Below are 27,442 nucleotides of genomic sequence, written 5' to 3' on the forward strand. Positions count from 1 at the left end.
AACAAAGTTTTTTTGGAACTGCGCATGCGCCGTCCCTGGGGTATCCCATTGCGCATGCTCGAAATTAACCCGCCAATGCTTACGACGGTGACGTCATTCTACGCAAATTCCTATTCGCGAACAACTTACGCAAATGACGTAAAAAATTCAAAATTGTACGCGGGAAGGACGGCCATACTTAACATTGAGTACGCCTCAGTATAGCAGCTTTAACTATATGCCGGAAAAAGCCGAACGCAAACGACGGAAAAAAATGCGCCGGGCCGACGTATGTTCGTGGATCGCCGTAAATAGCTAATTTGCATACTTGACGTGGATTTTGACGGAAACGACACCTAGCGGCGGCAAAAAATTGCATCTAGAATCTGAAGGCGTACGAAGACGTACGCCTGTCTGATCAAGCCGAGATGCCGTCGTATCTTTTTTTGAGGATTCAAAACAAAGATACGACGCAGGATTTTTGAAATTACGCCGCGTAATTTCTTTGTGGATCTACCCCTTTGTCTTTATTTTACTGTATACTCACAGCCTTAATAGTTTAACTTAAAAAAAAAATTGAAACGTATCTAGAGGCGTTCATGGTCCTAAAAAGCACATCGCAGCAGATTAACAATACTGGTATCAAGGCTTTATCTTATATCATGACTCGAGTACAGTGGTCCAGGTTTAAGTTAAGTTGAAATTAAGTGAACTGAATTCACTTTAAATATCCAGTCATGTAAACAAGCAATGCTGTTTTTGTATAATGTCCTGATCATTGGAGTTTTTGCACATGAACATTGGATTCAATGTTTGAAGGATCACATCTTTACCATATTTTGTACAATAATAAATCAGATCTAGTGTGTGCGTTGTACATCGGTCTTATGCTACTCAAGTATACAATCTGCAAAACAACTATACAATGCTACTCTTTCAAAACAATGTACAAAAGTGGAGTTTACCTTGCCCAAGCTTGACATTCCAAAGCTTCTACCACTATACTGCTTGAAATAAAATGACTATTACCATAACATACATAGACGTGTATCTACTTTGACAGTCTGAGGGCAGAAAATAACACCTAGACTATTTGATCAAAATCTCCTGATAATCACTTGTGACATTTCACATAAAATAAGAGTGGAATTGCCCTTTACTGGAAATGAATCATATTGGATTTTAAGTTAAAAAACATGATAAGTCTTGTGTGTTTCTATCTGAAATGTGATTGTTTATTTTTGTGACCATCTGTTATCCTTCTGTTAGATTTTTTACTTCCTGGTGATATCTATGCAGATCGTAATTCATTTCCTTTTCTGACAGCAGAAAATTGTAAATACATGCAGAGTAAGTCAGCAAACATGAGGCAAGAGATTGTTTGTTGCTATACAGTGACAGACGGTTATAATTCCAGTTCTGTATGCAGCCATACTTTCAAATGAATAAGAGTTGTTATAATATCATGCAGACGTGAGAAATTAGTTCAAGACATCCAAATATGTATCTATAGATCTCTCTGATATGTGCATTTTGGAAGTCATGATTTCTGTTGTCTTGTAGGGGTGTCTCAAATACAAATATTTTGGCAGTTCATGAATATACTGTATGTATTTCAACCGTGTATGATTGTTTGAAATCCAGCTTTATTTAATGTAAACTTGGCTGCATATCCTGCCAAATAGTGTGAAATTTAGATTTTTACCCAGATTCTCCAGATTTGCAATTTTTTTAGTCATCTCTAATGCCATACAAATGACTTCTTCATAGAAAGAATACAGCATATGCAAAATAACATTTAGAAAAACATACTTTCTTTGGGTATTTCAGTTGTAAACGTAGTCACAAAAAAACTCATATAAGGTTTAACATATCAATATAGAGCAAGAAATTTTAAACATTTAGGGGCAGAGCCACAGACATCTGCGCCGGGCGCAGCGTATCTAAGATACGCTACGCCGCCATAACTTATCTTTTTGAAATTGAATTCACAACGAATCTGCACCATAAGTTACGGCGGCGTAGTGTATCTATCACGGCGTAAGGGCGCGGAATTCAAATGGATCTAATGGGGGCGTGTTTTATGTTAATACGTTGTGACCCAACGTAAACAAAGTTTTTTTGGAACTGCGCATGCGCCGTCCCTGGGGTATCCCAGTGCGCATGCTCGAAATTAAACCGGAACCCGCCAATGCTTACGACGGTGACGTCATTCTACGCAAATTCCTATTCGCGAACGACTTACACAAACGACGTAAAAAATTAAAAAATGTACGCGGGAAGGACGGGCATACTTAACATTGAGTACGCCTCAGTATAGCAGCTTTAACTATATGCCGGAAAAAGCCGAATGCAAACGACGGAAAAAAATGCGCCAGGCCGACGTACGTTCGTGGATCGCCGTAAATAGCTAATTTGCATACTCGACGTGGATTTCGACGGAAACGCCACCTAGCAAAAATTGCATCTAAGATCCAAAGGCGTACGAAGACGTATGCCTGCCGGATCAAGCCGAGATGCCGTCGTATCTTGTTTTGTTTTTTTTATTCTTTATTTTATATACTTTTTCTTCCACTTCTCCATAATTCATTCATAGAAAAACAAATAGGTACAGTATAATACATTCCAACAATCTTGTTCTTAATTTTGACTATACATTTTCCTTCCTTTAATTATAACAAAACCTTAATTCAACGTGTATTTTTTACCATACCATACCATACTAACTACCCCATTCCCCTTCCACCGAGCTCAAACCCGGGTTGTCTAAACCACAGAATAAACAAAACAAAAACTAAACAAACAACAACAACAAAAAAAAAGGGGGAGCATCTGTCTCCCCCCTCCCCCTCAGCCCCCCCCCCCCGCCTCAGGGGTTCTGCTCCCTATAGCCGATGTATGGCGCCCAAACCTGTCTATATTTATCTTCCTGCTCTCTCATTCAAATTGTCAGGTTTTCCATCTGCTGTATTTCAGTTACCCTGCCCAGCCATTGTTGTCTTGTCGGCGGACTCGTACTTTTCCACAAAATTGGGATACAAGCTTTTGCTGCTGTAAGTAAATGTCTAAGCAATGAATTTTTATATTTTGCCACGGAGATTGGAAAGACATTTAGCAGAAGTGTTGCCGGATTATCTCCTAGATTCACCCCAGTAATTTCTTTTGTTGTATTGACTACCATTTTCCAAAAATCCTTAAGTCTAGAGTATTCCCAGAATAGATGTATCATGGTGCCTTCCACTTCGCCACATATCCAGCATAAATCTGATACCTGGGGAAATATTCGCTTCAACGCTACCGGGGTCCTATACCATCTAGTTAGGATTTTATACCCTGCTTCCTGATATCTAGTGGCCAACGAGGCCTTATGTATAAATCCAAAAATTTTAGTTTTTTGAATCTCCGAGAATGTAGTCCCCAGGTCTCTTTCCCATGCTTGAATAAATGTTAGGTCTTGCGGGGCTTCTGACTCCACTAAGAGACTGTACATCATTGATAGGCCATGTCTCACTGGTTCTCCCTTATAGCATATTCCCTCAAAGTCTGACAGTTCTCGGTTCACTTCCCCTTGTAAGCTCATTGTTCGAATAGCGTCCTTTAATTGTATTTGTCTCATTGGGTCTAGTTCCCTCCTGATTCTCTCTTCGCTTTCTTCACTGTTTATTCTTTGAGTATCATTCCTAAAATGTATGAATCTGCTCATTCCCGATCGTCTTAACTTGTTAAAGTAAAGGTCTGTTAGACCTAATTCGAAGCTCGGGTTCCCAAGGACCGGTGAAAGCGGACTTGGGTATTTTGAAATTTTGGTTTTCTTGAATAGCCTTTTTATAACTCTTATCGTTGCACCCACTGTAGGGTGTTTTTTCACTTCCTGTGGAATGTCCCCGTCTAAGATCCACGCCATACCCTCTAAGGGAATGTTCGTTATCTTTTGTTCTATTTGAATCCATGGTTTTTCCTTTTGATGGATACACCACTCTGCCACCCGTGCCATATGAGTGGCATCATGGTAGCTCATTGGGTCTGGGAAACCCACTCCTCCCTTCTCTTTCGGTAATGTCAAGACTTCCCTCCTTAATCTCGCTGATTTTCCTGCCCAGATAAACTTTGTGAATCTAGATCTCAGCTCTCTCAGAAAACCCAGAGGGATCCTTATCGGTAAGGTCTGAAATAAGTAAAGAAGTCTCGGCATTACGTTCATTTTAATAATATTGATTCTTCCGAACCATGTGAAAACCTCCCTATCCCATCGATGAAAGTCCGCTTTGATCGATCTCACCAGTGGTATAAAATTTAGTTCGAAGGTTCTATTCAAATTTTTTGGTATTTTCGTTCCCAAATAAGATATACGAGAGCCCGTCCACTTAAAAGGGAAATTTGCTGCCAATAACTGCTGCGTATGTTCATCTACCTCCACCCCCATCGCCTCTGATTTACTATAGTTCACCTTAAAATTAGACAGGCTGCCATAGTCTCCTATTTCCTTCAACAACGCTGGTAAAGATAGCGCAGGGGTCGTTAATGAAAAAAGTAAGTCATCTGCAAATGCAGCGACCTTATATTCTTCCCCTTTAATCCGGATGCCTCTAACATCCGTATTTGCTCGTACAGTTCTCAGAAATGGTTCAAGAGCAAGAGTAAAGATTAACGGAGAGAGTGGGCATCCCTGCCTTGTTCCGTTCCTTATTGGGAAGGGATCAGACATTACTTCATTTACCTTTACTCTGGCCGTCGGGCATGAGTACAAGCTTGTGATCCAATTTTGCATCCCTTCCCCTAGGCCTATATGTTGTAAGATGGCTCTCAGGAATCCCCAATCAACTCTATCAAAAGCTTTCTCTGCGTCAGTCGATACTAGAACTAATGGATTTTGGTGAAGTTGGGATAGGTAGATAGAACTCAGCACTCTTTGTGTATTTTCCCTCCCCTCTCTGCCGGGCGTAAACCCTACTTGATCAGGATGTATTAAGGCGGGGATATATGACACTAATCTATTAGCAAGTATTTTTGAGAAAATCTTCAGGTCAACATTCAACAGGGAAATTGGACGATAGCTAGTACATTGGGAGGGGTCTTTCCCTTCTTTAGGGATTACTGCTATGTGGGCCATTAATGTTTCCCTTAACATCGGTTGTCCTTCTCTTAATGAGTTAAATGCAGTCAAAAATTTTGGTGCCAACTTTTCATAATTTTTTTTATAGTAAAGTAGAGTGTATCCATCTGGTCCTGGGGATTTGCCTGGTTTCATTGCTTTAATTGCTTCTAATAATTCCTTAGCTGTAATTGGTTCCTCTATACTCCCAATACTTTCTTCTGGTATCTTGGGCATCCCTGAGTCCATTATATATTCATTTATTTGTTCTTCTCTGGTCTGTCTCGTCCCCGTTACTGGTTGCTTCTCTAATTGATACAATCTACTGTAAAAATCTCTAAAGGCTTTCGCTATTTGCTGTGACAAGCTAACTATATTATCCCCCTGAATTTTTATTTTTCCGATGTGGTTCTTTGCTCTCGTCTCTCTTAATGCATTTGCCAACATCCTGCTTGGCTTGTTCCCATATTCATAGAACGCCCTCCTACAGCGACTTAGTTTGGCCTTTGCCTTATCAATCAATAACAAGTTAAATTCTTCTCTTAGGCTCATTAACCTTTTTTCAATATCTGCTCTTTGCGCTTTCTTATGTTCATTCTCTAATATGTGAATCTCCCCCAGAAGGGAATCTAACTTCGCCGTCAAGGCGCGTTTTCGATGAGCTCCTAATGAGATAAGAATTCCCCTCATGTAACATTTGTGTGTCTCCCATTTGCATAGCGGTGTTGTACCGTCAGAGTTGTTTATTAACCACTTGACAACTGGGCACTTAAACCCACTTAATAACCAGACCAATTTTCAGCTTTCGGTGCTCTCACATTTTGAATGACAATAACTCAGTCATACAACACCAAATTAATTTTTTGTCCTTTTTTCCCCACAAATAGAGCTTTCTTTTGGTGGTATTTGATCACCTCTGCGGTTTTTATTTTTTTCGCTATAAATGAAAAAAGAACGAAAATTTTGTAAAAAAATGATTTTTTTTCATTTCTATTATAAAATTTAGCAAAAAATGAATTTTTCTTCATAAATTTGGCCTAAAATGTATACTGCTACATATCTTTGGTTAAAAGAAAAAAAATTGGATATTATTTAGTCTGGGTGAAAGTTATAAGGTCTACAAGCTATGGTACCAATTACTGAAAATTGATCAATTTGATCACATCTGATGTACTGACAGCCTCTCTCATTTCTTGAGACCCTAACATGCCAGAAAAGTACAAATACCCCCCAAATTACCCTTTTTTGGAAAGAAGACATTCCAAGGTATTTAGAAAGAGGCATTGTGAGTTTTTTGAAGTTGTCATTTTTTCCCACAATTCTTTGCAAAATCAAGGTTTTTTTTATTTTTATTTTTTTCCCACAAAAGTTTCATATTAGCAGGTTATTTCTCACACACAGCATATGCATACCACAAATTACACCCCAAAACACATTCTGCTATTCCTCCCGAGTATGGCGATACCACATGTGTGAGACTTTTACACAGCGTGGCCACATACAGAGGCCCAACATGCAGGGAGCGCCATCAGGCGTTCTAAAGCACCCAGACCAATTCTACCATTTCTCTCCTACATGTAAAAATCATCATTTATTTGCTAGAATTTTACATAGCACCCCAAAACATTATATATGCTTTTTTAGCAAAGACCCTAGAGAATACAATGGCGGTCGTTGCAACTTTTTATCGCGCATGGTATTTGCACAGCAATTTTTCGAATGCATTTTTTGGGGAAATAAAACAGTTTTGTGCTTTTTAAAAAAAAAACATTAAAGTTAGCCCAATATTTTTGCATAATATGAAAGATGAAGTTACGCCGAGTCAATAGATACCCAACTTGTCACCCTTCAATATTGAACATGCCTGTGGAATGGCGCCAAACTTCGCTACTTAAAAATCCCCATAGGTGACGTTTTAAATGTTTTTACTGGTTACATGTTTTTAGTTGGAGAAGAGGTCTAGGGCCAAAATGATTGCTCTCGCTCTAACGTTCGCAGCGGTACCTCACATGTGTGGTTTGAACACCGTTTTCATATGTGGGCGGGACTTACGTGCATGTTCGCTTCTGTACACGAGCACGCGGGAACAGGGGCGGTTTAAATATTTTTTTTTTTTTTTATTGTTCATTTTACTTTATTTATTTTAGTTTGACACGTTTTTCCCCAAAAATAAATGTTTTGATTACTTTTATTCCTATTACAAGGAATGTAAACATCCCTTGTAATAGGAATATAGCATGACAGGTCCTCTTTACAGTGAGATATGGGGTCAATAAGACCCCACATCTCACCTCTAGGCTGGGAAGCCTGGAAAAAAAAAAAAAAAAACGATCCTGGCTTTGATCGCAGCAGTGAGTCGGAAGAAGCACCGGAGGGCGAAGGGAGTGGGGGGACGGGACGTCCCCACTCCCTTTGCCCTCCGGTGCTTCTTCCGACTCACCGCTGCGATCGAAGCCAGGATCGTTTTTTTTTTTTTTTTTTTTCCAGGCTTCCCAGCCTAGAGGTGAGATGTGGGGTCTTATTGACCCCATATCTCACTGTAAAGAGTATTGCAGGGGTTAATTGCCTCCCGTAAGAACGATCAAGAGGCGGAACAGCCGCCATGATCGTTCTTATGGTGTAGGGAATCGCCGGCTGAAAAAAGTGATATCTGAATGATGCCTGTAGCTGCAGGCATCATTTAGATATCCCTGCACAAAGTCAAGGACCTCATATGACGTGGGCGGGAAGTGGTTAAAACACATTTTTTTCCCCAGAGTATTTTCTGGGTATTGCAGAGTATTGGCCGGGGTATTGCAGAGTATTGCGCGGGGGTATTGCAGAGTATTGCGCGGGGGTATTGCAGAGTATTGCGTGGGGGGTATTGCAGAGTATTGCATGGGGGGTATTGCAGAGTATTGTGCGGGGGTATTGCAGAGTATTGGTGCGGGGGGTATTGCAGAGTATTGTGCGGGGGTATTGCAGAGTATTGTGCGGGGGTATTGCAGGGTATTGTGCGGGGGTATTGCAGAGTATTGTGCAGGGGGTATTGCAGAGTATTGTGCGGGGGGTACTGCAGAGTATTGCGCAAGGGGTACTGCAGAGTATTGCACAAGGGGTACTGCAGAGTACTGGCAGGGGGTATTGCAGAGTATTGCGCGGGGGTATTGTGTGGGGGTATTGCAGAGTATTGCGCGGGGGTATTGCAGAGTATTGCGCGGGGGTATTGCAGAGTATTGCGCAGAGTATTGCGCAGGGGGTACTGCAGAGTATTGGGCAGGGGGTACTGCAGAGTATTGGGCAGGGGGTATTGCAGAGTATTGCGCGGGGGTATTGCAGAGTATTGCGCGGGGGTATTGCAGAGTATTGCGCAGGGGGTATTGCGCAGGGGTATTGCAGTGTATTGCGCGGGGGTATTGCAGAGTATTGCGCAGGGGTAATGCAGAGTATTGCGCGGGGGTATTGCAGAGTATTGTGCGGGGGTATTGCAGAATATTGCGCAGGGGGTATTGCAGAGTATTGCGCAGGGAAGGAAGAGTATTGCAGGGGTTATTGCAGAGTATTGCACAGGGAAGGAAGAGTATTGCAGGGGTTAATGCAGAGTATTGCACAGGGAAGGAAGAGTATTGCAGGGATTAATGCAGAGTATTGCACAGGGAAGGAAGAGTATTGCAGGGGTTATTGCAGAGTATTGCACAGGGAAGGAAGAGTATTGCAGGGGTTAATGCAGAGTATTGCTATCAGGACACGTACTTACCGAGACCGAGATGCTGCGGACGGCTCACCTTTGCGGACTGGCGCTAACCTTCCTCTGAGGGTGGAAACAGAGAGAGGGAAGCACCAGAAGGCACCGGCACCGGAGGGTAGCTGGGTAGTAGCCGAGGTGAAGATCACAAGTGTGGGATCCGGAATCCACAGGATACGTTAGAAGCCGGAAGCCAATGCGAAGTCAATCAGGAGCAGGAATAAGGAAGTCCAAGAAGCAAGCCAGGTTCAGGGAATGGAGACAGCAGCAAGTCTGAGATTCAAGCCGGGATCAGGGTTCACAGAGAGAAGCGAGTCCAAAGTCCAGAGCCGGGGTCAGGGGTAAGAGAAGGCAGCAATCCGATAAACGAGCCGAGGTCAGGTATGTAGTCAAGCAATCAGGTAATCCAGGTCAAGAGGTTAGTTCAAGGGATAAAGCACATACAGGAACTGATGACAAACCAGCAACCAGCAAAGGGGAAGGGGCTGGCTTAAATAGGCCGCACTGGCCACTGATTGGTCCACAGGAGTACAGCCACTGATTGGTCCACAGGAGTACAGGTTCAGGACCAGGTTCCAACGGACAGCACACAGAATAGCACTGAGCAGTGGCTCAGAGACAAAAGAGCTGGACCTTCAATGGAGAGATCCTGGGTTTGATTCCACCCAGGACCAACTGGGGAAAGAGACCGTGGAAGGTCTGCGCCCTGACAGTGCCCCCCCCCTAGGGGCGGACTCCGGACGCCCAAACTGTCCATTAACTCAGGATGTTCGCGTTGAAAGGACCGAATCAACCGAGGGGCATGAATGTTTCTGGAAGGCTCCCATGAACTGTCCTCCGGGGGATAGCCCTTCCATTTTATTAAGTATTGGAGTTGTCTCCCTCTTTTCCTGCAGTTAAGGATAGCTTCCACTTCAAACTCTCTTTCTCCTTCAACCTCTATTGGTGGAGGTGGAGGCTCCGCTCTCCCTTGGAAAGGATCCGGGACCAGGGGTTTAAGAAGTGAGGCATGAAATACGGGGTGAATCCGGTAAGAATCAGGTAAGGCCAGTTCAAAGGCTACAGGATTAATCTTGCGTTTAATCTCGAAAGGACCGATGAATTTCGGGCCCAATTTTTGTGAAGGAACAGGTAATTTTAGATTAGAGGCGGACAGCCAGACTTTCTCTCCCACCCCAAAAGTGGGACAGTCCCTTCTACCTTTGTCATAAAATTTCTTAAAGTCCTCCTGAGCCCGCTGCATCACCTCTTGCAAGTTTGAGAAATTCTGTTGAATGGATACTAACCGTTCTTGGACGGCTGGAACAGAAGCTTCGGGAATGGAGTCCGGTAAGAAGGGAGGATGGAAGCCATAATTTGCCCAAAATGGTGTTTGATTTGTGGAGGCATGAATGGAGTTGTTATATGCAAATTCTGCAGATACTAATAGTGAACGCCAGTCATTCTGGGAGACTGAGCAGAAACAACGGAGGTACTGCTCCAAGGTCTGGTTAGTTCTTTCCGTTTGGCCGTTGCTTTGCGGATGATAGGCCGAGGACAGACAAATCTTCACTTCCAGGGACTTACACAGTTCCCTCCAGAACTTGGATGTGAACTGTGTACCCCTATCGGATACGATACTCTTGGGGACTCCGTGAAGTCTAACGACCTCTTTAAAAAAAATGTTTGCCGTATCGGAAGCTGAGGGCGTGCCAACCATGGGCAAAAAATGTGCCATTTTTGACAACCGGTCAACCACGACTAGAATCGTGGTGAACCCTTCAGAGGGTGGTAGGTCAACGATAAAGTCCATTGAGATGTCTGCCCATGGACGTTCCGGAATGGGCAGTGGCTTGAGAAGACCCCAGGCCCTGGTGTTAGGACCCTTGTTGCGTTGGCAACGGACACAGGAGGCCACATAAGTTTTGCAGTCACGCCGCCACTTAGGCCACCAGAAGGATCGAGCAATTAGTTCGGAGGTCTTACGTGTTCCAAAATGGCCTGCCATCTTGAGGTCATGAAAGGTACCCAGAAGTAGCTGTCTTACTTCCCTTGGCACGAAGATCTTATCTCGAGACCACCACAAATCTTCCCGTTTTACAAGTGAAGAGGTTTCCGGATCTGTACATTGGCGAGATGCCAATTTAAGAGAATTGAGGAAGTCTGATTGAGCGATCAGAAAAAAGTTTTGAGGGTTCAGGATAGTGCTGGGTTCTGAAGTATTAGGTGTTTCCGGGAACATTCTTGAAAGAGCATCGGCTTTACCGTTCTTTGAACCGGGTCTATAGGTTATGTGGAAGTTAAACCGCGTGAAAAAGAGGGCCCAGCGAGCCTGCCTGGGTCTTAGACGCTTAGCGGAACGCAAATACTCTAAGTTTTTGTGGTCTGTAAAAATTATGATAGGGTGAGTAGCTCCTTCCAGTAAGTACCGCCATTCCTCCAATGCGAATTTGATAGCAAGCAACTCCCTATCCCCAACATCATAGTTCTTTTCCGGCGGAGTAAGTTTCCGGGAGGCGTAAGCAACTGGGTGCAAGAGGGATTTTGGCCCCTGTCTCTGAGATAAAACAGCACCAGTGGCGGACTCTGAAGCGTCAACTTCCAGGATGAATGGGAGTGTTGGATCTGGGTGATGTAAAACGGGTGCCGAAGAGAATACTGACTTAAGCTTAATGAAGGCTTCCTGAGCTTCCCGTGACCAATGGAACCGATTCCCTTGACCTGTAAGCTTGGTGATGGGGGAGACAATGGAGGAGAACCCCACAATGAACCTTCTATAAAAATTGGCGAAGCCAATAAAACGTTGGACACCTTTTCTATCTGTAGGAGCCGGCCATTCCTGAATTGCCTTGACCTTTTGGGGGTCCATGGCAACCCCATCAGTGGATATAAGGAAGCCTAGGAATTGTATTGAAGTCTTCTCAAACTCACATTTCTCTGCTTTGAGATATAATTTGTGTTGTCTGAGGATCATAAGTACTTTAACGTGGTTCCGGTGTAATTCTAGCGTAGCTGAAAAGATCAAGATGTCATCTAGGTAGACAACAAGGAAGTCGTCCAGGTACTGACGAAAGATGTCATTGACTAAATGTTGGAAAGTGGCCGGGGCGTTACAAAGCCCGAAAGGCATCACTAAGTATTCGAAATGTCCGAATCTAGATCTGAACGCTGTCTTCCACTCGTCCCCTTCCCTGATCCGGACAAGATTGTAAGCTCCTCTGAGGTCGAGTTTTGAGAAGATGCGGGCCGAGCGGAAACGCTGGAACAGCTCTGGGATGAGTGGTAAGGGATACCGGTTTTTAATGGTGACCTTATTGAGCTCCCTATAGTCTATACAAGGTCGGAGTGAGCCATCCTTCTTCTCGACGAAGAAAATCCCAGCCCCAGCGGGAGAAGAGGAGGGGCGAATAAATTTTTTCTCTAAATTCTCGTCGATGTAGGCCTTGAGGGCCTTTAATTCAGTTTCTGAAAGGGGAAAAATGCGGCCGAAGGGAATCTCAGAGCCTGGCAGGAGATCGATAGGGCAGTCATACGGCCGATGTGGGGGTAAACAATCTGCTTGTTGTTTATCAAAAACGTCTTTGTACCCCAAGAAGGCAGGAGGGACGTGTAGAAGGTTTTCCGGTGGGCTAATGAGGGTGGAGCAAGAATCAGGAGGAGGTAGCAGGCAATGCTGAAGGCAAAAAGAAGACGTGAAACTGATGTCTCTGGTGAGCCAATTGATACATGGTTGATGGAGCTGAAGCCAAGGGAGTCCCAGGATGATGGGGAACATGGGAGATGGGATGAGGTCCAACCGAAGATGTTCTTGATGGCCAAGATCAGAGATGACGTGCAGGGGAAGTGTTTCATGTGTAACCAATCCAGAACGGGGAAGTGACCCATCCGCTAGGTGGACTTGAAGGTGAGTATCTTTAGTGCGGTGAGGGATGCGCAGCTTTTGGGCCAGGGCCAAGTCCAGGAAGCTGCTGCATGCTCCCGAGTCAATGATCGCCGGTAGGCGGGTTGCCCCTTCCGGAAGCTGCAGGGAAAGGAAAAGCACAACGTAAGTCTGTGATAGATGCGAGACATGGTAATTGAGGGTTGGTGCAGGTTTCAACTTACAGGGTCTCACCGGACAGGTGCGCAAAAAGTGGCCGTCCCCACCGCAATAAAGGCAAAGGTTGGCTCGACGCCTGCGTAGTCTTTCTTCCGGAGTGAGGGGCGGACGTACTAAGCCAAGCTGCATAGGCTCTGGATCAGGTAATGAAGAAGTTGGTGAAACCGAAGGAGGTGTGGGCACCGAAGGCAGACGTGGCGGAGCCCAGCTGAGACGGTTGGACTGGAAACGTTCCGAACGCCTCTCTCGTAGGCATCGGTCCAACTGGGTGGCGGACTGGATCAGACCCTCCAGCGTAGCAGGGGTTTCAGAACGTGCCAGTTCATCTTTTAGGGCTTCGGAGAGACCCTGGCGATATTGGTACTTTAGGGCCAACTCGTTCCATCCAGTATCGGCCGACCACTTCCTGAACTCGGCGGTGTAATCCTCCACTGGGCGTCTACCCTGGTTCAGATTATGGAGGGTGGATTCAGCAGTGGATGAACGCAGGGGATCGTCATAGAGCTTGGCCATGTGAATAAAAAACTTGTCAATAGTGTCCAAAGCGGGACTCCTCTGCTCCATTAGACCATGGGCCCAGGCCTGGGGTTCATCCGAGAGGAGGGAAATGACAAATCCCACTTTCACCGCCTCAGAGCAAAAAGTCCTGGGCTGTAAACCAAAATAAAGGGTGCAGGCGTTTTTGAAAGCTCTGAACTTCCTACGGTCACCCGAGAAGCGTTCAGGAGTGGGTACTCGGGGTTCCGGGTTTGTGGTCATAACTGCTGGGGTTAATGCGGCCTGAGGAGCGGGAAGTCCAGTAAGAGGGGCTGCAGGTACAGCAGATGGCCCAGGTGGGATGGCAAGTTGTTGTAGGCGGCCATCCATCTGGAGATAGCCTTCTTGAAGTTTTTGCACAGCGTCCGTCAAGGCAGAGACCTGCTGGCACAAGGTCTCAAAAGGTGAGCGCGCCCGGTCGGTCTCAGACATCTGGCTGGTTTGTACTATCAGGACACGTACTTACCGAGACCGAGATGCTGCGGACGGCTCACCTTTGCGGACTGGCGCTAACCTTCCTCTGAGGGTGGAAACAGAGAGAGGGAAGCACCAGAAGGCACCGGCACCGGAGGGTAGCTGGGTAGTAGCCGAGGTGAAGATCACAAGTGTGGGATCCGGAATCCACAGGATACGTTAGAAGCCGTAAGCCAATGCGAAGTCAATCAGGAGCAGGAATAAGGAAGTCCAAGAAGCAAGCCAGGTTCAGGGAATGGAGACAGCAGCAAGTCTGAGATTCAAGCCGGGATCAGGGTTCACAGAGAGAAGCGAGTCCAAAGTCCAGAGCCGGGGTCAGGGGTAAGAGAAGGCAGCAATCCGATAAACGAGCCAAGGTCAGGTATGTAGTCAAGCAATCAGGTAATCCAGGTCAAGAGGTTAGTTCAAGGGATAAAGCACATACAGGAACTGATGACAAACCAGCAACCAGGAAGGGGCTGGCTTAAATAGGCCGCACTGGCCACTGATTGGTCCACAGGAGTACAGCCACTGATTGGTCCACAGGAGTACAGGTTCAGGACCAGGTTCCAACGGACAGCACACAGAATAGCACTGAGCAGTGGCTCAGAGACAAAAGAGCTGGACCTTCAATGGAGAGATCCTGGGTTCGATTCCACCCAGGACCAACTGGGGAAAGAGACCGTGGAAGGTCTGCGCCCTGACAATTGCACAGGGAAGGAAGAGTATTGCAGGGATTTATGCAGAGTATTGCACAGGGAAGGAAGAGTATTGCAGGGGTTATTGCAGAGTATTGCACAGGGAAGGAAGAGTATTGCAGGGGTTAATGCAGAGTATTGCACAGGGAAGGAAGAGTATTGCAGGGGTTAATGCAGAGTATTGCACAGGGAAGGAAGAGTATTGCAGGGGTTATTGCAGAGTATTGCACAGGGAAGGAAAAGTATTGCAGGGGTTAATGCAGGGATGGCTGAGCAGGGATGGATGGATCTGTGACTGCAATAGTCACAGATCCATCCCACAGTGCTACTGCCATCCGCGCTCTCCTCTCACACTGTACCGATCAGTACAGCGAGAGGAAGCAGGAACCGGCGTCATCAAATGACGCCGGTTTGTTTACATGTGATCGCTCCGTCATTGGACGGAGCGATCATGTGGTGAACGGCCGCTATCAGCGGCAATTCACCGTGCTCCGTGATGGGCCGGTAGCGCGATTCTGGGAGGACGTTACATAACGTCCTGCCAGAGTTAAGCAACCACCTTGTCGCCGTTAATTGACGGCGGCTGGTGGTTAAGTGGTTAAAAAAAAGGATTCTATTTCTTGTGCTATCTTACACTCATATTCTGGGTCTCTGATTAACGTTTCGTTTATCTTCCAATTCCACTCCCTTGGGCCCGGTTCCCCCCATTCTATAGTACAAGTCACTGGCGCATGGTCCGATATAGTAAATGAACCCATTGATGCTTCTCGTAAGCTTAGCAATATGTTTTGATCTAAGAATATATAGTCAATTCTTGTATATGTTTTATGTTTTGCTGAGTAAAAACTATAATCCCTCTCATGTACCGTCCTCCAGCTATCTATTAACTGCAATTCTTGTAGGATTTTCCTTGCTCTCCATAGTTTTGTGTTAGATATATGATAAGATCCCTTGGAGGAATCTAGACTGGGCTCCAGTACCATATTCAGATCTCCCCCCCCCCAGAATCAACGCCCCTTCTTTATTTCGGTTTACCAAATCCAGATACCTCTCCAATGCGGGGACAGGGTCTTTATTTGGAAGGTATATATTTAGTAAGGTGACCTTGTTTCCATTCAATGCCCCCTTTACCAGGAGAAAACGTCCCTCATCATCTGTTATTACTTTGGATTCCTTCCATATTAACCTTTTAACCAATAGTATTGCTACTCCATTTGCTTTTGAGGAGCGGGAGGCACCATGATACACCACGGGGAATCCCAGACTCTTTAACCTGGGGATTCTATCTTTTTTAAAATGGGTTTCTTGTAAGAAAATAATTTGTGATTTGAGCCTCCTTAATTCCATTAATATTTTGGATCTTTTTTCTGGGATATTTAACCCCTTGACATTATAGGAGTTGATATTTATTCTATTCATCTTGTATATTGACTTTCCAACTTCTCCCCAACTCCCTAGGGTTTCCCCTTTCCAATAGAAGTGTTCCCCTTGGGTCCGGCGCAGGCGGGCGGCCGGCCGGGGGAGATGGAGACAGAGGGGGAGAGACACCCCAAAAAAAAAAAAAAAACCCTGTATCTCGGAGTCTAGTCCTCCGTCCAAGTCACCGAGTATTTACTACGCCTCCCTGCAGTGGCTCACACACCAATCTTTGGTTGTGGTTCCTACTGCTTTATGGGAGAAGAAAAAAATAAATTAAAAAAAAATATTTAATAAATGAAAAAATCAATTAGATTAACAACAACAAAACAAAACAAAACAAAAAAAAACAATTGAGCGTCTCCGACTTCCCTCCACCAGGAGGAGAGGCGCTCTAGTGGGGGTAGGTATGAAAGCACTACGGAGAGCTTCACCTGGCTATTGCTCCGGATGAGCCTCTTCGGTACATGACAAAAAAAAAAGAAAAAATGGTTCCACCCCTTTTCATCAAGGAGATCCCCCCCACCCCTTAAGGGGGGAGGGTATGGCTTAGGAGGGATATTGGATCCCCACCCCCCAATTCCTGACCTATAACACATTTTTATATACATTTATATAGTTTTCGAATATTTTAAGAACATGACAACCCCCACAGGCAAAAGTATAAGAGAGATCCTCCCCCTCCCCCACCCCACCCTCCCTTTGCTTTAACATAACTTTCTCTTTAAACTAATTAATTTTAGATGGTATTCTCATACATTGTTATTATACCTCCCTCCAGAATACTCCCAAGATCCCCTTAGTTACTATTTCCCTAACTGGGCACATCTTGTGAGGACCCTTGTCATCTTCTTGGCCCCCAACTGCTCCCTCGTCCTTCGCTTCCCACTTGGCCTCCTCTGAGACCTTGACCCTCAAGACATTGTAGTCCTCACTCCCCTCACCCCCCCCCCCTAAAAATAAAAAATAAACGAAAAATCCCAAAAAAGAACCCTAGTGCAAAATGTCTCAAATCTTATGGTAATTCAATATGTGATGTGTATTTAATATTTAGTGTAGTGGTATTTATTATGTGTATAATTAATTGAAATGTATTGTGTATCTGACTCGTGTGGCCATTCATTATGTAATATGCAATATAAAAATAAAATATGTAGTATGAATATACATGTCCGTGTTATATTATTATTATTATTATGTCTAAAAATTAGTTAAAATATATAGTGAATACACGGTGAAAATATATAGTGTATCAAAATGTGTCTAGTGTAATATATTATATTATTATATTATTATATTAGATTATAAAAAAAGAAAAAAAAGTCTTCCCAAAAACCCCCCCCTCCCCCCCATTAAGAAACAGAAAAGAAACCAATTTTACCTCCCCTACTCCCTCCCTCGTCCCTCCCCCCCCCCAAAAAAAAAAAAAAACAACAAAAAAAAAAAAAAAAAACAGAACAAACAAGCAACCAGAAAAAAATAAATAAAAAAAAAAGATAAAAAAAACCCTAAAAAGGGGAGAGCAAAAGAATGTGTTTTCAGCATGCCTCTTCAACACTACCTCAAAACCACCTCTGTTAGGCATCGGGACTCTGAGGAGAGCCTGCTGCAATTCTTAATAGAATATTATATTATAATTATTGTTATATTGTAGTCTCCTATAATTCAAACCCACAGTATTCAAACATGCATTATACAATATTCAGCTAAAAAAAAAAAAAAAAAAAAAAAAAAGCATAGCAATACAAAAAAAAAATTCCACCACTTCTTTTGTAAAGCCCAATATATAGCCCTTTATAATATGTCCCTTTTGCATGGGGCCAAAAAAACAAAACAAAAATGGGCCCAGATCTGGAAAAAAAAAAAAAGGTGAAGAGGCTAAGCCACGCTCTTCTCTCCCGGCCTCCTCTGTGTTAGTTTTGGCCAACTGCCCCTTCTTCACTCGTTATGTAGGGTACGTTGGGTATCCTCTGGGGGGACTGTCCTCTATGCTACCATGCAAAATTCTTATTATCATCTATCTATATATGTTTTTCTTTTCCCTCTGTGTCTGCTCCTTTTCTTCACCCCCGCCATCTTCTTCGCTATTTATCTGGGGCTTTTCTCCATTGATCTATTACTTCGGGTAGTTCCAGCCAGTTGGGGACCTCTATGGGCTCTGTTTCTAAGAACTCAAAAAATGCAGGGAGCTGTACGGGCTCTTTCAGACTAAAGCTCTTCTCCTCTCTTTTCCCGAAAACAGCCAGTGGGTACCCCCATCGATATGTGGCCCCCTTACCACAGATACAATCCAATAAAGGTTTAAGCAAACGTCGCCAAGCTTTAGTCTGCCAACAGAGATCCGGGAATATCTGTATATCCATCCCCTCCCAGATTATTACTCCCTCCTTCCACGCCACTCTGAGTATCTCCTCTTTTACTCTATAGAAGTGTATTCTGCATAACACGTCCCGGGGGTTGGTCTGGGCTGAATTCCGTGTCGTTGGGACCTTATGAACTCTATCCAACTCGAGTGGGGTATCTGAGTTTTTTTTTAAATTTTATTCAGGATGGATATGACCACCTCTCTTAGTGCTGGCCCTTCAAAGCTCTCGGGTATTCCCTTAATACGCAGATTGTTTCTTCTGGCCCTGTTGTCTGCCTCTTCCGAATACAATTGCAGCTTCATTATATGCTGCTGCTGTTTTTCCAATTTTTCCTCCAAGGCTAGTAGTCTGGAGTCTGCTATTTCTTGTTGCTTCTCCAACCCGCTCAATTTTTGTTCATCCTCCACCACTTTTCTGCGCACTTCCTCAATTTCCCCCCTCAATGTGCCTGTTATGTCCATAGCATTGTCTGAATATCCTCCTTGGTTGGGAGAGCCTGTATAAGCCTACTAAGCTGAGTGATATCTGGGGCCGATACTTGGGGGGGTTGTTGTATAGTCCCTTGTATGTCCCGCGTATTGTATAGGCCGTGTCTATTATGTAAGCACACCTGGCCTTCTTCCTCCGTCCCAGACACCGCTCCCCTGCCTTGAAGCACCTCTCCCCCTTGAACAAGGCTCTCCCTACTTAATATTGACGTTTTTAATGTACCTGCTGGGTCCTGAGGAGGACCCATAAACCACTCCTCCAAGTCCATCACTGAGGGGGGGGGGTTGGGGGCGCCTCTGCCTCTACCTGCATTCGTTCCACCACGGGGGGGGGGCGGGCTCACCTCCAAAGTTTGCACAGATCCTGCTGTCCGCTCCCACATCTCAGCCTTCGTTGTGGTTCCTGTCACTGCTATCACCGGTGTTTGAGGTGGCGTCAGCAGAATCCTTCTGCTCTCCTCCCGGCTCCCCTCCGCCACCGCTGTTGTGTTTATAGATGAGGGTGTAATTGGAGTCACTGCTGCAGCGGGGCGGGAGCTCTCCGTCAGTGATTCTCTCAACGATCCGTCGATTACAGCGTCTCCTTGCTGTGTTTTCCCCGTCATATATCTGGTAATGTATGAATGGCTGGGCTGATGCTTCCCCCCTGTGCTTCTTCCTGCTCTCCTGCCGCCTTGCCGCGACATCGGCTTTTTTTTTTCAGACGCTGGGGTTGCTAGACTGCCGCTCTCCTGACCGGCGCACCCCGGGCTAAGCTAAGCTCTCCTTCTTAGCGTGAGCTCACTTCGCCATGCTCCTCACACTCCCCCGGAAACGGAAGTCATAATGTGGTCGTCACTAATGTCGTATCTTGTTTTGAGGATTCAAAACAAAAGATACGACGCGGGATTTTTAAAATTACGCCGGCGTATCAATAGATACGCCGGCGTAATTTCTTTGTGGATCTACCCCTTAATCATTAAATTCATATCTGGTGATCCTGCTATAAAGATTTTTATTCAGGCCCTTCCTGTTATAGGGTGTTAACATTTTAATTTCCTGCATTATGATCCTGGCACACGACTTCTGATGGAGACTAGTGGTATTAAACACACATTAGGCAGACATGATCAGGGCTGGTGCTACCACTAGGCAAACTAGGCAGCTGCTTAGGGCACACTGCTGCCTAGGGCGCCCAGCCACTGATGTTCCTACTCTCTTCTCTCTGCAGCAATCAACTAAGTCTCAGCATCAGCAGGCAGCCACCGCCCACATAGTGTCAGAGGCACAGCAGTGACGGAGGACTGTGTCTGTGTCCCCACTCTCAAATGAACGGAAGCAAGCAAACATTCATTAATGCGCTGGTAGGCTGCATTGATGGGCGTTGATATGCTGCATTTGATGGGCGCTTCATTAAAAAGGTGGGGTATACATAGGCAGGGCGAAGGGGTGGAGTCAGGGGTGGGGCCAAGGGGGTGGAAAAATTTGGTTTTGCCTAGGGTGTCAAAAATCATTTCACCAGCTCTTTACATGATCTACTGTGTCACTATTAGGAAACCTTCCCTGAGAAATCATATGCAGGGCAAGTAGAAAGGATGTGGCTGTAAAAAAGGTGAAGTGGATCGGCAGTGTTGAGGTATAAAAAAGGTAAAGACAGTAATTAATTTTTAAAAAGACAGTTATTTATGATACACAGTTTGTGATAACAATAATATATAACAGAGTTTCCCTAGACCTTAATTGGGAGGATACCATCGTCACTGCCCTTGTTATATCACAGTGTCAAATATTTTTATAAAAAAAATATTTTGGAGATAAACTTTCCAAGGCTACACAGATCCTTCTGCTTAGGATCAGATCCCATTCTTTGCTTTGCATACCCTCTCTAATAGTGCCAGCATTTAAAACAATACCTATAGGAAATAACTATTGACGCTCATAGTACGGGACTAGTTCTTTAGCTGAATCACCATGCTCCCCCTTGTGTCAGGCAACCGTCACTAAAATGATCATAGTCTGAGGATTCTTATTCTCCACACAGCTGTCAACTAGTGGATAGAGCGCAGGGTTGTACATATTAATTGTAAAAGTAAAAACTCATGTACAACCTAAGGGCTCTAGGATCTGCAGGAGGTTAAATCCTCATACAGTTATGGGGTAATAAACTGTCTTTTTGGTAAAGACACTGGGGGAGAAGGTCTAGATTCCAATGTAGTAAAAACGAATTATACTAATGAGAAATTGTATTTTTAAAGATAATACATTAGGTCTGTCATCATTAACCTAGATCAGTGTAACTACTCTGTTCATGTTCAGTTTATCTATATTGGTGTTGTAGCTGCAAAGATCCAGTGAGAGTGACAAGGAAGGTACCTGCTCTGCATACAATTTGATTAAATATACTTATAAATCATAAATGATGATTTCTATACTGTGCTCATGGAATCCCTGGGGACACAGATTCAGACAGAGTGCTAGACGCAAGTAGCCCTTGCAAGCATTTAACCACAGGTTTGAGAACACGTCTCCAGACCAGACAGACAACAGTATAGGCTTAGGCATTGCTAAACTTGGGCACTGAAAGAATATCCCACAGTTTTCAGGCCAGCAACATCGCCACTGTCAGTGTTGTTTTTATACTGTTTTATACTAACTTAAAAAAAAAATTATGCAAAATAATGCAAAACAGGTTTAGAATGACAAAATCATGCACAATTTGCAGAAAAATGAAAGCTGAACAAATGTATGGAAGCCTCAAAGACATGCACTCTTCACACCAATGTCTCTGTGACACAATTGGGGATAATATGTAGCTTCATGGCATAGTCTCTATACATTTCTATAACAACAGAGAGTTGAGATGAGGATCACTATTTCAGTTAAACTGTACAGAACCTAGCTACTTGTGATTATTACAATAGACAGCATCACTTACAGTGAAGTCCAGAATAGCTCTAATAATGAAGATGATTAGCTGGCGAGAGATCCAACATCCCAAGAAAAAACGCCCCCCCCCCCCTCTTTGGAACTAGAGTACTTTCGTAGCAATGAGGAGGCGTTCCCCATAGTCACTGGATCTTTTGGAGAATATACATGCTATTAGGCTCTGGCCCAGCTGCCCACATGCTGTTTTAACAGTGGAGGGCCACTCACCTGCCTGCAGATCACTTGCCCAGCTACCGCTGTCTCATTCGGTGTAGCCTGTCTGAGCTGCTGATGAGGGGCAGCAGAGAGATGTATTTTCCCTGGCAATGTCTAGGAACCTCAGCATACTATCATGTACCTGATGCTGGAGGCCAATGGACTTCACTTGCGGCTAAGCTTCAGGCTCCACTGAATGTGGAACAAGAGGAGTCAGGCTCAAAGCACATGTTGTGTTGGAATTGCTTGCAAAGATGTTCTGACTGGAGAGTTGTCAGATGAGATGTCCAGGTACTCAGATGAGACATCAGGATATTGTTTGCAGACAGGTGGTGCCCATGGGAAGTAGCAGGGCTCAGGTAGAGCAGAAGTCAGGAGAGAAGTCAGTTCAAAGCCAAGGTCAGGTACCGGGTGTGGAAAAGAGCAAGCATAGTCAGAAGGAGAGCCAGGGTCATACACAGGAGAGCAGGATAAAACAATCCATTTAACAAGCCAAGGTCAGATCAGGAGGTAGGCTGAAAACAGGTCCAGGGACAAGCCGAGGCGGTAAAAGGTATCCACAGATGCAAAGGTTAACACAGGAACAAATGCACTGGACAGCCAAAGATCAATCAGCAATCACAGAGGATGACTAGCTTCCTTTTTAAAGGTTGTTTTAGCGCCAATCTGGGCCAATTTTGTGCCAGTACACATTCGTGTGCATTTGTGCTGATAACATCATATTTCAATAGGACCTTCCACTGATGTCTGCAGTAAGATTTTTTTTAGGGTGTATTTTTGGCCTTGCAAATGCATGTTTTACTGTATATTTATTCTCTATGTAAGGTAACTCTTAAATGATTTCCCTAAACCACTTCCTGCCTACTCTATAGCTGAAAGACGGCATGCTCTGTGATCACGAAGTCCTTCTGACTAAGCTGATCACAGATCAGGGTAAAGGGCCAATAACAGCGGCCCTTTACCATGTGATCAGCTGTGTCCAATGACAGCTGATCACAGGGTGTAAACACAAGCTGGTTATCGGCTTGTCTTTCTTCACACTAACAACGTGAGGAGAGAAGAAAAGAGCCGATAACCGGCTTGTTAAAGGGACATCGGCACTGATAATCAGGGCACTGATTATCAGTGCAGTCCCACCAGTGCTGTCAATCAGTGCCCACCAGTGCCACCTATTAGTGCCCATTAGTGCCACCTATCAGTGCTACCAATTAGTGCCCATCAGTGCCTCCTAATCAGTTTCACCTATCAGTGCTGCCTATCAGTACCCATCAGTGCCACCTATCAGTGTCCATTAGTGCTGCCTATCAGTGCCACCTCTTGGTGCTCTTCAGTGCCACCTAGCAGAGCCCATCGGTGCCACCTATCAGTGCGCATTATTGACGACTATCAGTGCAGCCTCATCAGTGCAGAGAAAAATTACATGTTTACAAAATTTTATAAAAAACTATGGAAAAAAAATCTTTAATTTTTTTGTCTTATTTAGTTTGTTTAGCAAAAATAAAAAACCCAGTTGGTGAATAAATACTACCAAAAGACAGCTCTACTTGTGTGACAAAAATTATAGCTTTTTTATATAGGTACAGTGTTGCATGACCTCGCAATTGTCCTTCAAAGTGTTACAGCGCTGAAAGCTGAAAATTTGCCTGGGCAGGAAGGGGGGTAAAAATGCCCAGTAGACAAGTGGTTAACACAGTTCCTTTTCAATATATTGATCTGCCCATCAGAAAGCTCACTTTTATATATAATCTGTCTCAATGGACTACGTTGAGCTGTTAATGTGGTATTAAACCCAAAAGCAAACATTTATTATATTACAACTTACCAATTATTATGCCGCGTAGACACGACCGTTTTATATGTCATGGAAAAAACAACGTTTTTCTCGACGTGATTCTTGTCAAGCCTGCCTTGCATACACACATCGTGAAAAAAAAAATGCTCGAGCAAAGCGCGGTGACGTACAACTCGTTTCATTCGGATGGCGCCACCCTTTGGGCTGCTTTTGCTAATTTAGTGTTAGTAGAAGTTTGGTGAGAGATGCTTTTCAGTCTGTTACAGCGTGACGAATGTGCTATCTCTATTACAAACGCTAGCTTTACCAGAACGAGTACTCCCGTCTCATAACTTGCTTCTGAGCATGCACGTTTTTTTCCCGTCGTTAAAGCCTACACACGACCGTTTTTCACGACGTGAAAAACGACGCAAAAAATTAGAGCATGTTCTAAATTTTTAATGCCCATTTCACGATGAGAAAAATGCTCTGGAGCCCACACACAATCGTTTTTAATGACCAATTTAAAAAATTGCATTTTTCTTGTCATGAAAAACGGTCGTGTGTACGCTACATCAGATGTTGTTTTTTGACAGAACAAGCTCTCCTGCAAATAGAGAAATTCGAGTGCTGAGACAAACCACAAACCATTAAAGCCGCGTACACACGATCAGTCCATCCGATGAGAACGGACCGATGGACCTTTTTCATCGGTTAACCGATGAAGCTGTCTGATGGTCCATCGCGCCTACACACCATCGGTTAAAAAAACCGATCGTGTCAGAACACGGTGACGTAAAACACAACGACGTGCTGAAAAAAACGAAGTTCAATGCTTCCAAGCATGCGTCGACTTGATTCTGAGCATGCGTGGATTTTTAACCGATGGTTGTGCCTACTAACGATCGGTTTTGACCTATCGGTTAGGAATCCATCGGTTAAATTTAAAGAAAGTTGGCTTTTTTTAACCGATGGTTAAATAACCTATGGGGCCCACACACGATCGGTTTTGACCGATGAAAACGGTCCATCAGACCGCTGTCCTCTGTTTAACCTATCGTGTGTACGAGGCCTAACACTGACAGGTGTGCTTACAATGCTCAGCTTTTATTATTACATTTGTAGCACCCCTAACATTGCAAGAGTGCTAGAGTAGGATATTTTGGGTTTTGGTGTAGGTAAATTTTCAGGCTTGGCCTGTGTGTTTATCTGGGTTGGGTGACTGACTCAGGTAGGCTGGATGACTCACCAGCAACTTCTCTGGTGACTCCCCCTGCTATCTTGAAACTTGGAGAAGATTCCAAAACAAGTTGGGAGGGGTCTAGGAGGATCCTGACGAATCCCTAAGGCCAGGTTCACACCTATGCGAATTGAGTGCGGTTTAAACCGCATCTAATTCGCAGGACATTTCAAAATACATTGTTTTCAATGAGGCTGGTTCACATATGTGCGATGCATCCGCACTGCGTATTGCCTCCAAACCGCATGCGGTTTTTATGTCTTGCGGTGCGGCTCAGGTGCGAATTCAGTCCCATTATCTTCTATGGGTACGCATCTAATTCGCACATGTGTTCAGTTCTCTGCAGGAGTTTCTCTCATTCAGCTCAATACAATTCTCCCCCACTCTCCTCTCACCCGGAAGTTCTCCCAGGTCTCCAAATTCGCACCTGATCTGCAGCTAAACCGCAGTTGATCTGCAGAACACCCTCTAGAGAAATCTGCAACGACAACGCAGCTCAAAAAAGCAACGCACTAGTGTGATTCCGGCCTAAAAGAAGGGTTGGCAGGGAGCAGGCCCCTCAAATACTCAGGGTCATCCCAGCAGAGGCAGAGTGAAGTTCGGTTGGAAGATGCAAATAATGTTAGGCTGTCGAGGCCTTTGAGAGTAGCTCCCCAGTCTGGGGGGGTGAACTCAGGCCTGGGCTCGGGTGTGGAAGGGACCACTCCTTATAACAAACAGAGGGATCCTGACCAGGAGGCCCGGGAGCAAGAAGAGGGCAAGCAGGAGGACACTGCAAGGCAAATCTTCACAGAGGAAGACAGTCAAGAGGGCTGGTGAGTGCTACAGTCAGAGGACTGAGAGGCATGCCTGAAGGGAATTATTGTTTTTTTCTTTTCTTTTTTATGTTTTTTTTACATACAGTGGCAAGAGCAATACAGTGTTACCATAGTAACACTGTACTTCTCTGTCTATGATTTTCTTTGTTTTTTCTTTACACACTATGGTTGCTTATAACTGTGCATTTTACAGTTATAAGCAACCATTTTTACTGAATAAAAACTACTTATTCAGTGTTTACTATTGTGATTAGCTGTGATTGGTCAAAGCTAACCACATGGTACAGGTGGCCTGTGATTGGCACTGTCTGTACCTTGTGATGACTGTGACCAATTACAGAGCTCATCACAATAGTAAACAATGAAAGGCATGTAACAAAGCATTTCATTGAGTACAACTGTCATGTGATCTGCTGTGATTGGCCACAGTGGTCACATGGTACAGTGATTTGTCATCGGTCGTGTCCAGTGGACATATCGGGTGACAGATCTCATCGGAGCATGGCCCGATCCTGAGAGGATGTCATATGACATGCTCCCAGAACAACAGTGTTACCGCCCAGCTGTCATTTCACAATAGGCTGGACGTGAAGGGCTTAAACAGGCACTCCTGTTTAGGTCAGGATGGCTACACTTCTATTTGGGTTTAATACTGCTTTAATGTCTGTACAGGTTGGCATAGTATGAGGTACTTGTGTCTTGTGCCCAAATCCAATTTACTGTGTGTACCTTTGAAATAAATTCTGATATGTTTAGCATTACCCCCAGTGGAGCTGCTGGATTTTTTGGTGGCGTGTTACCTCGTGGCTCCTCCGAAATTCCTAGGGATGAATGATGCGTATTGCATGTGGTATAAGTAAAGGAATGTCCAGACAGGTTCTCTTTGCTGTGCTCTTTATTACCCAGCTGGGTAAAAACAGTAAAACTTGTGGTGAGGAAAGTAAAGTTGAAGAAGATAGGAGAATAGCAGATTCAAGCGTAATGATAGGAAACAGTCCTGCTCCCGAACGTAGCACTTCTCTTCACCACTCCCGCCGGAATGGGTTTAGTGTACCCGGACAGGCCTCTCTCACTGACAGCCGGAGTATCACTCGGACAATTATAGGATGAAGTCTCTGCCACAGACCCTCCTTGGTGAACTTGAACTTGGGAGAAAGTCTCTGCCACAGACCCCTCTCAAAGACCCTCAGAGGATACCTCTGCCACAGGTCCCCTCTGGGTTGAATTATTGGAGATATGCCTCCTTAATTGCGTTACGTCTGGATCTCCTTCAACTTGCCGCCCAGGTTCCGACCGACAGGTGATCAATCCCTCGGTGTCCGGCTACCTTGATCCCTGGTGGTTTATCCAGGCCCTTTTGGACCACCAGCCTCTCAATGGCGCTCCTCAGACCGACTCCCCACCGAACAGCAGTACAGCTTGGGATCTTCAAGAATGGGAACCCAGTCACTCACTGGGTCCCCTACACTGTTCAGATGCTTCGGGTCAGCATGGTCCTGGAACCAGGAACACCGCGTGGCATGCACGCCCCGACCAGGAAGGCCAATACCCCCCGGGGCGCCGTGATGTGGCCACCCTAAAAGTGGGTGCCACACTGGACGAAGAAGACCCAGAACCAATGGCGTCTGCCCCATAAAAACCCCTCCCCAGCATGCACAGCGA

The sequence above is a fragment of the Rana temporaria genome, chromosome 1 (genome assembly GCF_905171775.1).
Source record: "Rana temporaria chromosome 1, aRanTem1.1, whole genome shotgun sequence".
NCBI lineage: Eukaryota > Metazoa > Chordata > Amphibia > Anura > Ranidae > Rana > Rana temporaria.